The sequence below is a fragment of the Hetaerina americana genome, unplaced genomic scaffold, assembly GCF_022747635.1.
Source record: "Hetaerina americana unplaced genomic scaffold, ioHetAmer1.1.p SCAF_3, whole genome shotgun sequence".
NCBI lineage: Eukaryota > Metazoa > Arthropoda > Insecta > Odonata > Calopterygidae > Hetaerina > Hetaerina americana.
Window position 1 is genome coordinate 97,024,461 of NW_027286874.1, and position 14,027 is coordinate 97,038,487.

The window sequence follows — 14,027 nt, forward strand, 5'->3', positions numbered from 1 at the left end:
GCCTCGAATGACTTATTTTGCGTTAAGTTTTGCATATTTTATATAACTTTGCACCCATGAACGTATTCTTAATGCGGTTTATAGTTTATTCCGCGAAAATTTAGTGCTGGAAATATGAAATTTGATAAAAACGTAAAATATTCTTGGCCTGATCACTACCTTTTTACTGTAGCTGAAGAAATCTGGACAAGGAGGGATGTCGATACTATTAATTTACTTATATCCTCATCAGGATTTTAATCAGAGTTCACCTTTCAGGGTATAAATAATTGGCCAATACTATTATCTAGATATCGCCTCGAAAGGAGTGTCGGAAAACGAAACTGTGGAGACTGATGACTGAAAAAATTTGTTGTGAATGTACACTCTTCGGTCTGGAATTAAAGTCAAATTCTTATAGCTTCATGTTCATGTGAGGCAAAATTAGCAACTTAGCCCGGAGACATCAATTGACGGTTACTTCACCTCACCTTTCTACGCTAGCTGAACTCTAGGCGCACGCATTCGATACAGATAGTTATCATATGCTTGAACCTCTACCCTAAATTTTATAGTCTCATCAATCACTTTCCATCGATAACTGTAACGACTTTAAAAACTCAGGAAAAACTGCTTTTTAAATAACATCTTCAGAAAATTTTTGCCCCCAGATTGCAAGTAGTGACTCATAGGCTTAGATTCAATCACCACATCCTATCACTCTCAAGTGATATCAACGACGAAGGTCCTTATCGCAAAAAACGAAGAATATTTCCTACTCTTTACTAATGTTTATCCGTCACGATAAGTTGTGACTGCACACTTCAAGATGTCTTCTTATTTAGGCTTCTCTTCACTTGCTATGTGGTGATGCCAAAGGAGTCGGGATTGTCAATCCTAGATTTTATCGTAGCTTAATTTTAACAGCGATACCGTTAAACGCCTTCACAATTTAGTTGGTAACTCTTGTAGATTTCATGTGTACTCATAATTTCAAAATTGATCAAAATTTTCTAGCAGGTATTTTCTATATTTTTTTCTGGTAAGTTAACGTTAGAACCCCTCATTAGCCGTCCTTATTCATTAGCCGTCCTTCTTCCCTAAGCCCTTCCCCACCCCGGCCTCCCCTCTGGTACCAACACACTGCCGCCGCATTAGGATTCCCGTCCCTACATTCCTCCTTGAACTCCTTGACTCCGATCCACCTCCCCCATATCCCTGCCCCAGCCCCCTTAAGCCCCGCCAGCAGCCTTCCCGACATGCTTCGCCCCGTCGTCGTCTCCGCACTCCCTTTGGCAGCGGGTTCTCCACACGCAGCGAGATAATCCATCAACGCCTCCATTTCTTCCCTCCAAAGCCCTTCCTTATTCTTTCAACCTTAATCCTCCATTTTCTTTTCACAACACTCCTCAGAATTCGATGGCATCGCAGATGCTCAACTTTTTCACGTCCATCTCTTTTAAGGAGTTGGCGCAGTGGCTGATTAAACCTCGAGGGCGTTGCCATCACGAACGGGATCTCTCTTGCGCAGCATCAGTCAGGTTTCGGGTCATGCAAATGAAAAAGGTCGGAATTGACGTACAAATTTCGGAGAGAGGTCAAGGTTAACGGGCGGATATTTTCCCGTTATTCCCAGAAACGATTCTGAATACACTTTTTTTTCATGTGTGCACACTTTTTTTGCTGAATTGACCTCGATTTCTTTATAAATGAAATACTTAGCTTTCTTCACATCTCTAAACCAATTTTTATCCTTATTTTTCTTCAACATATCTTTCCCGATGACTGTAATTACTTAAGCCACGTCTTTCAGTACAAATATCATCACGCATTTTATAAATGTGCCATTGAAGTTTATGATTTTATAGAGCAGTGGGAATTAATACACTGCAAAAGCCAAATATCACCGATAAACATTACCACCAAACGTATTGAATTTGATCTACAGCTATTGCTAATTCGCTGAATGGAATATATTTATTTCGTTTAGAATGTTAGAAAAGTGCGATATCTCTGAGTAAATCCCTAGTAAAATACAATAAAAAAATTAATATTCATAAATCTAAAGATGTTAAATTAGCAAATAAGTAGCTTAACAGCAAAACATAAAATTCCTTATTGTATGGTGTCGAGTAAGAATGACTTCTATATGAAATTAAATTATGTGGATATGATATATAGCGTCAAAAGTAGGGTAAATAATCCTCTTTAACATATGTAATAAGGTGTGATTTCTTTTATTTAATTTGAATATTATAGATAGAATACTTATTTAGGGTGGGTAAACATAATAGAGCCCCTCCTAAGCAAAGATCGCTATTTCATTCACACCACCTATTAAATAAAACTTCGGCTTAACTAACTGTATATCTTTCGGTATTTCTTAACATTCAACCCTTGGTTTAACTTTCGATCTGCAACAAGCTTTTTCTCAGAATTTTATTTACTAAAAATATATTTCAACATAACTCTGAGCCTCATCTTTGACGTTCCAATTTTGGGATAGTAACTTATTCATCTTCTTGGATTCAAACGCCATCTTCTCCGTAGCTCTCTGACAACCTGTCATGCTCGTCTCCTGCCTTTTATTCCTTTCATTCTTCAAACCTCTGCTCACCCCAACTCTTCCAATTTATTATATGTGGACATAAAGGAATTTCTAATGTCTTGTCCCCTCCTATCGTCTTTCAAACTCTGCCTTCTTTCCGTACGTGCCACCGAGCGTGATGGCTGGAAAGTGTTTTCTATCTTTGCCATTGTCGGCTATATCTAGGTTCGTCTTTTCGATTTATATTTTATCTCCAATTGAAACTTTGGAAAGGTCATCAAGAGAAAATTTTAAGTTAGTATAGATTGAAGTCTCACATTAATCGGGAGCAAAGGTATACCCAAAGCTAGTGTATTAGATTAATCGAGCCATATGTCTTCAATGAATGAAACAATAGTTTGAAGATAGATAGATGTTCTATATTTCCTAAAACTATTTTAAACCTGTCCTCTAACGGCTTATGTAGATAATTAGCGACACAAATACTTGGAATTATACTCCACGTATTTGAAATTTTAAAGATTTCCAACAACACTCAAGTATACCAAATTGGAAGAAAAAATCAAAATTCGAAAGTATTATCGTCAACATGAGCGCCGGAAATGATAAAAAGAAAGTATCATATACTTTCAAGTTGGGTATAGTTGTGCGTGCTAACGGTTACGCTATGCGACACAAGTTACATTGCATGGGGGAAGTGGAAGATATAATTTCATCAGAGGACGTTTTGCCAATGTCTAGTACAGGACACTTCTGCAACATTCAAGCTCGAGTACATAAAATGGTAACGCGATTACTAAATCGAGATACCGTTACATTAAGTTTATTTACTAGAAAATTTTCTCATTGTGAATGCCAGCCGCAAAATGATATTTTTTACAATTTCAGAAGAATTTTCGCCTCCGGGAAAATAAAAGAGGTGGTTGATGGATGATCTCTCCCTCCGCAGTCCGCAGATAAAGAATTCTTAGCAGCTCCGAGTGCATCGCTTCCCGCGGCGCCTGTGAAGCGAGCGACCCCAAGCCGTCATCACCGTCGCCGGGAGATGATGAAGAGGGAATCGCCGTAAATCCTTCCGATCCCATTGGTCGTGACGAGAAAAGTACGAAAGGACCGTCTGAAGCGGCGGCGTGCTCCACATACTCACGCGCACACCCTGTCCATCTCCACACGTCACGCTCATTCCGGAGCGTCCCTTCCTTCTTCTACATTATTTTACATCCCTCACACACCCAGCCTGCTGCTGCCCGTCGCACTTAAATCAAAATCTGAAGACCGCTGCCAGCTCTCCATTCTGCTCCATTAGACTATTAGTTCTTATAAGCTGTAATCATGACTACCTTGAACCTTTTCTAAAAACCCAAGGACTCTTATACCTTTGGTCAAAAAATACAAGCAGACGATAGAATCGATTCACAAATAGTATTAATGATAAAATATGTATAATTTCCAGCATTACCATATGAATATTAATGGTGGGGAGATTTAAAAGCATTCTTATATTAAATGTAATGAAATTCCTAGACAGTTAATTTCCATTGACTCACCTGGAGGCTATTTAAAACCCATCCGTATATTTATTATGTACTCCTTTTTAGGATCCTCTATGGCACCAATATTACCTTAATATTAAATGTGTTAAAGTTTTATTTAAGTATGCTAGTTTTATGGTCCTGGGGTCGATATCCCACTCAGAGAAGGGACTTAATCTGTCTGTTGAATTCCAAGGACAAAATGGGGAAAGCAGAAGTAGACTTCAAGGAAAACTTAAGGCTGATGGCTACCAGAATAATTGGGAAACTATTCATGATATACATATGTTTTAACGAATACATAGATACTCAATGAAAATATTGCCAGCGGCAAAAGTTTGTGAGAGTATTACTTTAATGGACGATTAAAATATTCACTAAAACAGTCTGCATTAAACACATTCCTCGTCCAACTTACAGGGTATTGCTAAAGTATAGTAGACGACGAGATGAGGTCCACAAGAACGGGCGATCCATTTCCATTGGATTGCAATAAGTGCGTAATCCATTGGGCACTAAAAATGATTGGCTGTGGACTACGCTTTTCAGGAGTCATTGCAGGATGACCTTGGTGATTAATGGCACAGGAATATTCTTAATCACACCTTTATAATAGCTTACATATCAGACTGTTGATGTAAAATAAGTAATTCTATTTATTCGGCCCAATTTGAAGTATTTATGAGAGATGATCATATGTGAACAAGACGTCGAGTCGATTTAAATATTTATGTTGAAAGCCGCTGCTTCATCCAGCCGTTTGTCCACTTGAGCCATTTAATTATAATAAATCGCCAATTAATTTCACCGTTATGCCTCTATAAATCATCGCTTTACAATTTAAAATGTGCCGTTACAAGCGAATTTGATTTCCTCCTCTCGATCCCGATCAGCAGCCATCTCCCTCGCAGGTTGACCGACTGGTCCAGGAGGAGAGATGAAGAGATCGAAGTGGTAGAGGGAGCGTATTCTTGGGGAAAATGGACAAACTCTGGGTAGGAGTTGATGCGAGGGTGAGTGAACGTCTCGTCCACACGCCCACTACTCATCACGACTCAGCCCGCCACACACCGTCTAACCTCCAAAAGACTCGCCCTCCGTTCGGCGCCTCACTCTCAACAAGATTCGCCATCTCCCCAGTCGCCTCAGAGACCAACCCTCCTACCTTTTCCTTTAAGCTCGTTTCAAGAATGGTTATACGAGTGGCACCTGAGTATAGGAAACTGCTGCGGTGGTATAGCTGCCGAAAGGAATGCAAAAGAAGCGTGCGAGGTGCGTTCTTCCTGTCGGAGGGGAACGAGTAGAGAGGGCCTCGAGGATGGGGCCTCGGAGGTGTCGACGGGAGGACGGAGGCGGCGAGGGAGAGGGGCATGGTTGGGAAATAGCTGCAGCCCATCCCCGTAACCCCACACTCCCTCTTTCCATTTCTCTCCATGATCCGCAGTCACATATCACCGGCTTCCTCCTTCCATCACGGATTCCGTTTTTCGTGGGGCAAAAGCCAAAAACATGTTGAAATGCCTGGAATTTTGGTATTAATCTTATATTCAACGCCCATAAGTGTCTTTGGTATTTAAAACTTTTGATGATTATCCCAATTATATATATATATATATATATATATATATATATATATATATATATATATATATATATATATATATATATATATATATATATAATTCGTTTTAGGAGTTTAAATACTAAAAATTATATATTAGACGTCAGCCGAACCCTTATGGCAATAAATTTTGAAACAAAGGTTAATATATATTGCATGTAAGTACAGTACATATACATTAATGTGACCAGATACTTCAATCAGGTCAATCAGGGTAGTACTTTTAGCATTTTGTACCACGTTCGGCACTGACTGCAGAGGCTAGATTCAAATCCGAGTTACTTCGGATTTGAATCCGAATTGTACCCTCAAAATTATTCAACCTTTGTCAGTTTTCATTGGGTGGGGGAACTGGCCTTCAGACCCTCATGTGTGAATTTACTTGCATTGAGTGCTTTATGAGGTACCTTTAGTGCACCTTCAGCGCAACACAGCTGCCAAAATTTTGTGTTTATTAATATACTGAGTAATAACTTCTCGTCCGCGGCGTACCACATTGCTTAACAAAAGATGAACTCGATCATTTCCTCTCAAAGCAAACCTTGCGTTGAAAATTATGGTCGAGGAACCACTTACAAGATGATTTTGTGATCTTAACACCAATTGTACTTAATTCACCTACTTAGATTTCGTTGAACGTTGGCCACTGGTGAATGTTTAATATAGAATATCATGAAGTTTTACTCATTAGTGAATTAATGATCTGATGAAAATCTAATTTCGGAGCATATATGCACTAAAAAATTCGAACGAACAAATTGTAGGAGGCAATGAGGTTAAAATAAAACAGGGAAAATTACCTTTACTGTTAAAAACTTCGGAAGACAGCAGTAAAAGTGTATCTTGATCGTTTCCTGCTAAGCACATCTCCTAGACTTCCCAATGGAAACAGGGAAAAGTGAAATTCGGAACTTAGTCGAAACAAAAATTATATTTCGGAGAGCTCAGTGCGATTAACTCCCAGACACGGACCCAGTAATCCTAACCTTTCACCAAAGAGATAGGATGAGAGAGGGAGAGAGATGAGAGAGGTCTAAAGGGAGTGAGCGAGTTGGAGAGGGAGGGGGGTTGAGAGAGACATCGGCTTCAGAAAAGGGAGGGGAAGATCGCGAGGGATCCCGGGGGGAGGGGGGAGGAGAGCAAGCGAGAGAGAGAGAGAGGTAGAGCGCTGCGTTATCTTCTCTCCGCCAACCCCTTTTTCATTCCCCATTCCTCCCCCTTCTCTCTTCCCATATCCCTCCTCTCCTCCCTTCCACTCCCCTCCCTTCACGTTGACGGCTGAACATCTCCTGGTGCTATTCCCGAACGGAGCTGGAGGAGGATTTATGGGCGAGGCGGAAAGAGGAGGCAGGGCCGAGAGGGCGGGGGTGCGTGGGGTGGACGGGTGGGAGTTTGGAGGGGGAGGTGGAGAGGCAGGGCGCAGGCGAAGGAAGCGTATAAGAGTCAAGAGGGAAGACGGGCGGGCACCCCTCACTGCAGCCTCCCCCCCCTTCCTCCCTCCCTTCTTCACCCGGCGATCCTCATCCTCCGAGGCCGGAAACTCGAGGTGAATTTACGATGCCGGAAACCCCCGGAAATCGGGTCCTCTTCAACTAGACACCTCTCTCTCTCTCCCTCCTCTTCTTCGAACCCCCTCCACATGCCTCCTCCTCTCCACCTCTTCCTCCGCAACTCTCTCTCCCACGCCCTGCCGCTGCCTCTCACCGTGTCTTCTGGGTCGGATGCCCGTCATCCCTTTCGCTAACTCATCCCCGCTCCCATTCCCCGTATCTTCGAATGCTCCGCCGGAGAACTCACCTTCCCCAAATTCCCACCCTTCCCACCCCTTCTGCATCCCACCCTCCCTCCCTATACTCTCATCATTTTCTTCCATCTATCTACGACAACTGAAACAAGGGAAAAGATTTTCCACACGTTTGATGTTAGGAAAATTGGAGTCTGGTGAAAGCCTCATTACTCAGTGATTGAGGTTTAATCTTTGTGTGTTTGCGTTTTCTTGGAAAGATTTCGATTATGGTCTCCACAGAGTAACTTTTTATATTAATCGGCTCGCACACGAATTTTTTATTCATATTTTGGTTTTAAAAGATCTAACGACTCATTTGATAGCATCGAGCAATCTTAGATTTATTTAAAATAGAAAAGCAAAAATCAACAGACAAGGAAATATTCGAACCTTGGGTTTTGAATTCCTACCATTAAGCTACTGATATATCACGGCTCGTGGTCACTCCCTATGGAATTGGGGAAGAGAGAACAGTTAATGTCGTCTATATTTTGCCTGATATTTCTTACAAGTAGGATGCATGCTTCCCGTAATGAATGGATGTTCAATTATTTTTCAAAAGTTTTGATATTTTATTTGCTTCGAGCGCTAAGGCATTATTGAAGAGAAAAACCTAAAAACTAAATAAAAAAGAGAAAAATCGTAATCCACGTAAATGGACCATCTTAAATGTCTCTGAGGCAATGATGTTAAATTTCCACAGCCAATTAATAGTTGATAGAAAGTATTGCAATTTAAAAATTAAATACACATTTATTCTAAGGAATAATATTTTTTAAATGAAACGGAAAGAAAAGAAATCGGAATGGCGGAAATAAGGACGAATGGTAATAAATGACGGACTTTAAGTGTAATTCACTTACAAATAAGACCATTAAGTCTCGCCCTGTGTGAATAAACAAATATAGGAATTTCTTTTAAAGTGTTATAAAACATGTTGAAGAGAGTCTTGATTTGAAAAGAGGAGAGGCAAGGGGGTTGTTGGAGAAGTTCAACGAACGAATCTGTTGACCGAGTTCTCTTCCTCACTCCACTCTCCACTCTACCCCTCTCATTCTCGATCATGCTCCCTCGCGAAGTTACCGCTCCTCCCTTCCCGGACGCCATTCTTACCCAAACCTCTTGCTCCCCTCATTACGGCCCTCACTCAACCTACAACCCCCTCCACCCTCCGCTCTTCCAGTTCTCCACTTTAGAGATTTCACTCTCGGGTACCGCACCGCCCTCATCTTCCACCTCCTCCTCCCCCCCTGCGTCCCGTGCTATTGAGCCCTCTCCTCTCCCATTTTCCCCGAAATTTCCTCCGTTCCCCATACTCCGACTAATCTGGGCCGCATGGGAGAAGAGCACTGTGGAGGGGGAGGAGGAAACTGGGCGGAAAGGTGAGTGGAGTGAGGGAATGAGAGAAGAGAGAGCGAGAAATGGAGATGAGGAAGTTTGGGACGTCTAGATGTGAGTCTGCCGGTGAGCGCGTGCATGTGTGTGTAAGAGAGTGAGGCGACAAAGACGGATAAGCCTTTCACTCTCCATTCCCGAAATTAGAGTTTTGATCCTCCACCGCCGCCACCCCCGTCCGCCATCCCTCCTTCCCGCACCCTCCGCTCGGCTCCCCCCGTCAGCTACTCTCAACCGCGGGCGCCCGACGCCCTCTCATTCTCATCAGCCCACCTCTTTACCCTTCCCGCGCACAGCTCCGCCCGACTCCGGCACCCTCTCGTCCCTCCCTCTCTTCCCACCCCTTCATTTCTCTCGGCCCCCGTTTCAACGAAAAATAGCACTATCCTCTCCCCCTCGACCCCATCCACTGGTGATTCACTCGAATTGGTCTTGATTTTAAATTGAGGACGACACTTCCGCAAAAGAGCTCACCTGAACTTGAGATTGCTATCTCACTAATGAGTCGGATTCCCCCTCGTTTGTTCTCCCTTGCTCCGGCCCGTTCCTCCTCTCTTCCAAAAGAAGCAAAGTGAAAAATATTTGCATGGCATACATTTCGACCGATGGGGGCTAAGTGGGGCTAATGGACGGGTATAACTTGCATGGTGGGATGCTCTGAAAAGAATTTGTAGATATGGCGTAAGGAAATAACCTCTTGATGGTTGAATATTTCGCCTTCTTTTTCACAATTACTCATTATTCTTTTATTAATTGCTATCACGTAACCTATCATTGCTAAATATTGAACGCAATGACTATTTCTTACCAAAGGTAAAATTTTAATTGTTATAAGATTGTATGTCGTTATATATGAAATTAAATGATATTTACTTTCACCTAATCTTTAAAAACTATTAGTTGTTTTTTTTTTAATTGAAGATAAACACCAGAGACATACTACACAATAAGGTGATAGAAAATTATCTTCTTATAAGAACGTAAGCATTCTGTTTAAAATAACAATCCACGCTAGACAGTAATTTAATGCATTTTCTGACAGGTTAGCGTAAAAGAACCACATTTCCAATGTGTATGCGTGATGGTAACCATTTTCTTTTGCAGCTTGGAGAGCAGAACTCATTAGTGACAAGTCCTGGAAGGAAGGGGGGAGGAGGGATGGTTTGGTTGGTGGGAAGGAGACGGCGAGAGACGTCTGGAAGGAGTTCGGCGACTGGAGCATGGGGGGGGACGAGATACGGAAGGCGGGATGGATGGAAGCAAGGGTTCAGGGGGAGAGGGCTGCGTACTCCGCGAGATGAGAGACAGGGACAGGAGGTCGGGAGAAGATGGAGAGCGAGGGCAAGATATAGAGGAGGGAGCGGCGGGATTCGGAGGGCGAGAGGGAAGGGAAGAGAGGGAAGGGCTGAGAGGCTGGTTTGCGTGTGAGGAGACGGAGGGGAAGTCAGTCATTTTGGGTGGGAGTGCCCGTGTGCATGTGTCTGCGCGTGTGGAAGGCTTGGCCGGAGATAGCATTGTGCTGAGGTGGGGGTAAAAAATAAATAACAAAAGGGAGGAAAGGGTAGGGGCTGGATTTCCAAGTGGGTGGAGTCAAAGCTTGAGTTCTTATGGGACGGTGGGAGTGTGGAGGGGAGTGTCCGGAGAGCGGACGAGAGGGAGCAGCTGCGGTGGTTTGCGGGTGGAGATGAGAGGACTCCTTCGCCGCGACTTAACAACACAGAGGAAGCCGCTGCCGCTCATGGCGATGCCTTTACCAGACCATCATTTTGCCCCGGAGACCTCATATTCTCTCTCTCACTTTCTCTCGCACCACGTCGAAGCCTGGCGCCTCCCAGATCCGGCTTCCCCGTCACTTGTTTTTTTGAAGCCACCAATGCCCTCCACTATATATTTCGTTATCCTCGTCACCTTGGACTTCGAAGAAAAAATATTTAAGATGAGCTCATGGAAAGGCATATTATTTATCGGGCAATTAAAAGAGATTTATGACTTTCAAGAGCTAGTGGAACATTTTCTGCGACTATTAAACAGGCGGATATGGTTTACACGAATGTTTGTTGATTTGAACGCTTAAGGCGTCGAAACGTAATAATTCTGGGGTGGCAAATTTTTACTAAATCACATCGTAGCATCAGTATAATTATTGTGGGGTCAAAACTGTACTATTTTATTATGGATTCTGAGATCTTTTACAAATAATTGGAGTAATTGCTTAACCGGGAAATCAGCTCCACGAAAAGAGCATCCTCATTTGACAGCTGAAATTGAATATTCTGGATGCATCTTTTATTTTTATTTTAGCCATATCGATTAAGCTAATATTCTCAAATTCATGATTAGAGAAGACTGTTTTATTTATAAATATTTTTGGCTAGGTTTTAAGCCAAATACATTCTTAGATAAGTACTTTTATTTATAAAACCAGCTGTAGCCCCACGCGCCCTAGATCCATAAAAATGAAATTTTTATTATTTCAAAAATCTTTGCCACGTACCTACAGAGATTAGTTTAGCTGAAGGCCCGTAAAAATCCCCCTTCTATTTCGAAGGGGCCCAACGCAACCAACAGCGGTAGCAAAAGATCGGTGGTGTAACTAACTTTTACACTGCCGTATCGGCGCCGGAACGAAGCGGATTGGTCACACAATGTTAACTCCGTTTCAGCTAATTTCCTGCCAGGGGCGAGATAATTAGTTTTGACTTATTCGGGGGAAGTGGGATGTGACGTGCAGCGAGGGCTCCCTCCCTCCCTCTCCCGAAATTCGGATAGGGAACTTCCTCGACAGTTCAAACTCGCCCGCCCTCCCTACGGCAGGAGGCCACTTCCCGCCTTCCCCCTCGCTATCTTCCTCCACCGACGTCGCAACATGCCGCTCGCTCGGATGACGGGCGGGCCGCGCGGCTGGGTCTTTCCGGGATCCACGATCTCGGCCTCTGATAGTGCCCCGCCCCTTCAAAATCTCCCCGATCCGGCCCCCCTCCCTTTGGAACAACCTGCAACCTCCCGCCCGACAAAAACCCCCCTCCACTCACCAAAACTAGACCTCTCCAAGTTTTCCGGATTCGGGGGATGGGATTGAATCCAGAGAGGGGAAGGGATGTGCGGGTGGGGAGGGAATGAGGGGTGGGACAAGGATGGAACTATCCGGAAACTTGTCTGCTATTCGACCCCCGGCCCGGTGTGTGTGGGAGCTGGCAAAACCCGCGATGCATGTCAAAAGCCCTTCCAGCGGTCCACTCTGCGTTCGGAAAGCCTTTTGAGCGAATAAATCACATTCGCCGCCCCCAAAGTTTCGCAAGCGTCCTTCCCTCCAGTTCGCCGCTCTCACTAACACCCAAAACCGACCATCCTCCTAACCCTGCTCTCAGTCCCCGCCTCAACTCCCACCCTTGCTTCCTTTCCGCCCGATCCCCTTTCCCCATTCTCGAATCCTTCCACCCGAAAGCCCCGGGAAATTGACACCTGTCTCTCCGGCTCACGTACCCCGGAGCCTCTTCCCTTCTTCCACCATTTCCCTCCTCCCAGCTTCCCGAACCCTCCCCCCCCCCGTTGTTCATTCTCACCCGGCTTCCTCTCCATCTTGCCCCCCCCCGCGTGAAACTAAAAAGAGGACTTTATCCTCGGAAACCCCCTTTCCTTCAAGTCCTCGGAAATTCTCCTCTCCCTTTTCCTCCCTCTTTCTCTGCAAATACTATTTCTTCCACCTCACAATTTTTTCATCCTCTCACCCTTTCCTTCTTCCTACGCCCCCACCCAAACCTCACCCCCTCCCATATCACCACTAGGCCGCATCCCTTTCGGAGCTCCCCCGATTGGTGGAGACTCAAAAATGGCAGCCAAAGCCACTTTGCTCTAATGCCGTCACTTGGGTAAGTAGGGGTCGCGTGAAGTGTGGAATCCTGGTGCGGGGGAGTGAAAGGGGGCGGGTGGCTGGGTTGGGGGATCTATCTGCATCCATGATGCTTGTAGCGGTGGCCTAAACTCTCCCCCACCCCCTCTACTTCCCGCCTACATCATGCTCTCATTCCTTTATGACTGCCTCCTCATTTCCTTTCACATGTGAGGCGTCAGAGCCTAACATCCATTTTGAATATAGTGAGCGAATTCATTGGGCGGCGTAGGGTGACAGGAGATGAAAGAGCCGTGCGATTGTTCAACATGAGTGCCAGATTAGGAAGAATCGAATGTTGATATTACGAACAACAATAATTCTTCTCCTGAGTTAGTGAGTGAAAATGACAACCATGAAGTCTATGCTGAAGTTGAAGTGGCGTACAAGGGAACATAATTTTTCGAAACTTTATTAATTACAGTACTTTAGAAGTCATAGGTAATTGTGAACTATAAAACCAAAAATTGATTTAGGTTTAAAGATAATGTTGTCAGCGAGGCGGATCTAGAGTCCACAGGGACTTGGATGACGGGATCAAATGGGTTCAATTAATGACCCCAGTTAGATAGTTCTAGTAGAAAATATATTAACACTGCGGCAAAAATTTCACCCATTTATAATTATCTTCTGGGTGATTGTGGCCAATAAAGAGTTGGTGTACGCCTGAAATGGACTATTGCCTTTTGGAGCGATCTAACAAGGATGGATTATAAAAGAATATTAGTAGTTTCCTTATATAGCTAAATTACAGGACGACCCTCCATTGTTCTACTAGCTTAACTGTATTTGCATGAATTAGTTAATCCAGGGTTAAATCTATTAAACGATGGGTATAATTCATATTGTATTGATTAGAAAAACATTATAATGTGCGCTTACGTGCTCGGGGAGTTTGCTTAGAGGAAACATGGTTTTACTGGATAGAAAATGTTGCATAGATTACTTAAAGTATAAAAATACGTTCAAAACTTTCCTTTCCCAAAGACCATGAGGATACGAGACTTTCGGTGTTGGTCCCGTCTTTCACACAACCCGTGTTTCACCAAAGTCCTCCAAACGCTCCCACACTTCCCCTTCCCTCCACCCCCACCTCCTGTCACATCCGAGCCTTCCCCCAAACCGGCTTCACGCCCCCTCCCTCCGACCCCCGTCATTCCGTCAATGGGGTGGGATCCTAACGTCACCAGCAAATCAATATCAATGTTCCGTGCGGAAAGACCAGTGGCTCGAGCGGCGAGATTAACGCCGAACGCAAAACCTTTTGATGCTGGATA

At 43.9% G+C, this 14,027-nt stretch overlaps 1 protein-coding gene across 1 annotated transcript in view; it reads right to left on the minus strand.

Moving 5' to 3' along the window:
- The window catches only part of LOC139690513 (homeotic protein antennapedia-like), a 306,567-nt gene that overhangs the window by 145,951 nt on the left and 146,589 nt on the right, over positions 1-14,027 (minus strand). The window lies entirely within an intron of this gene.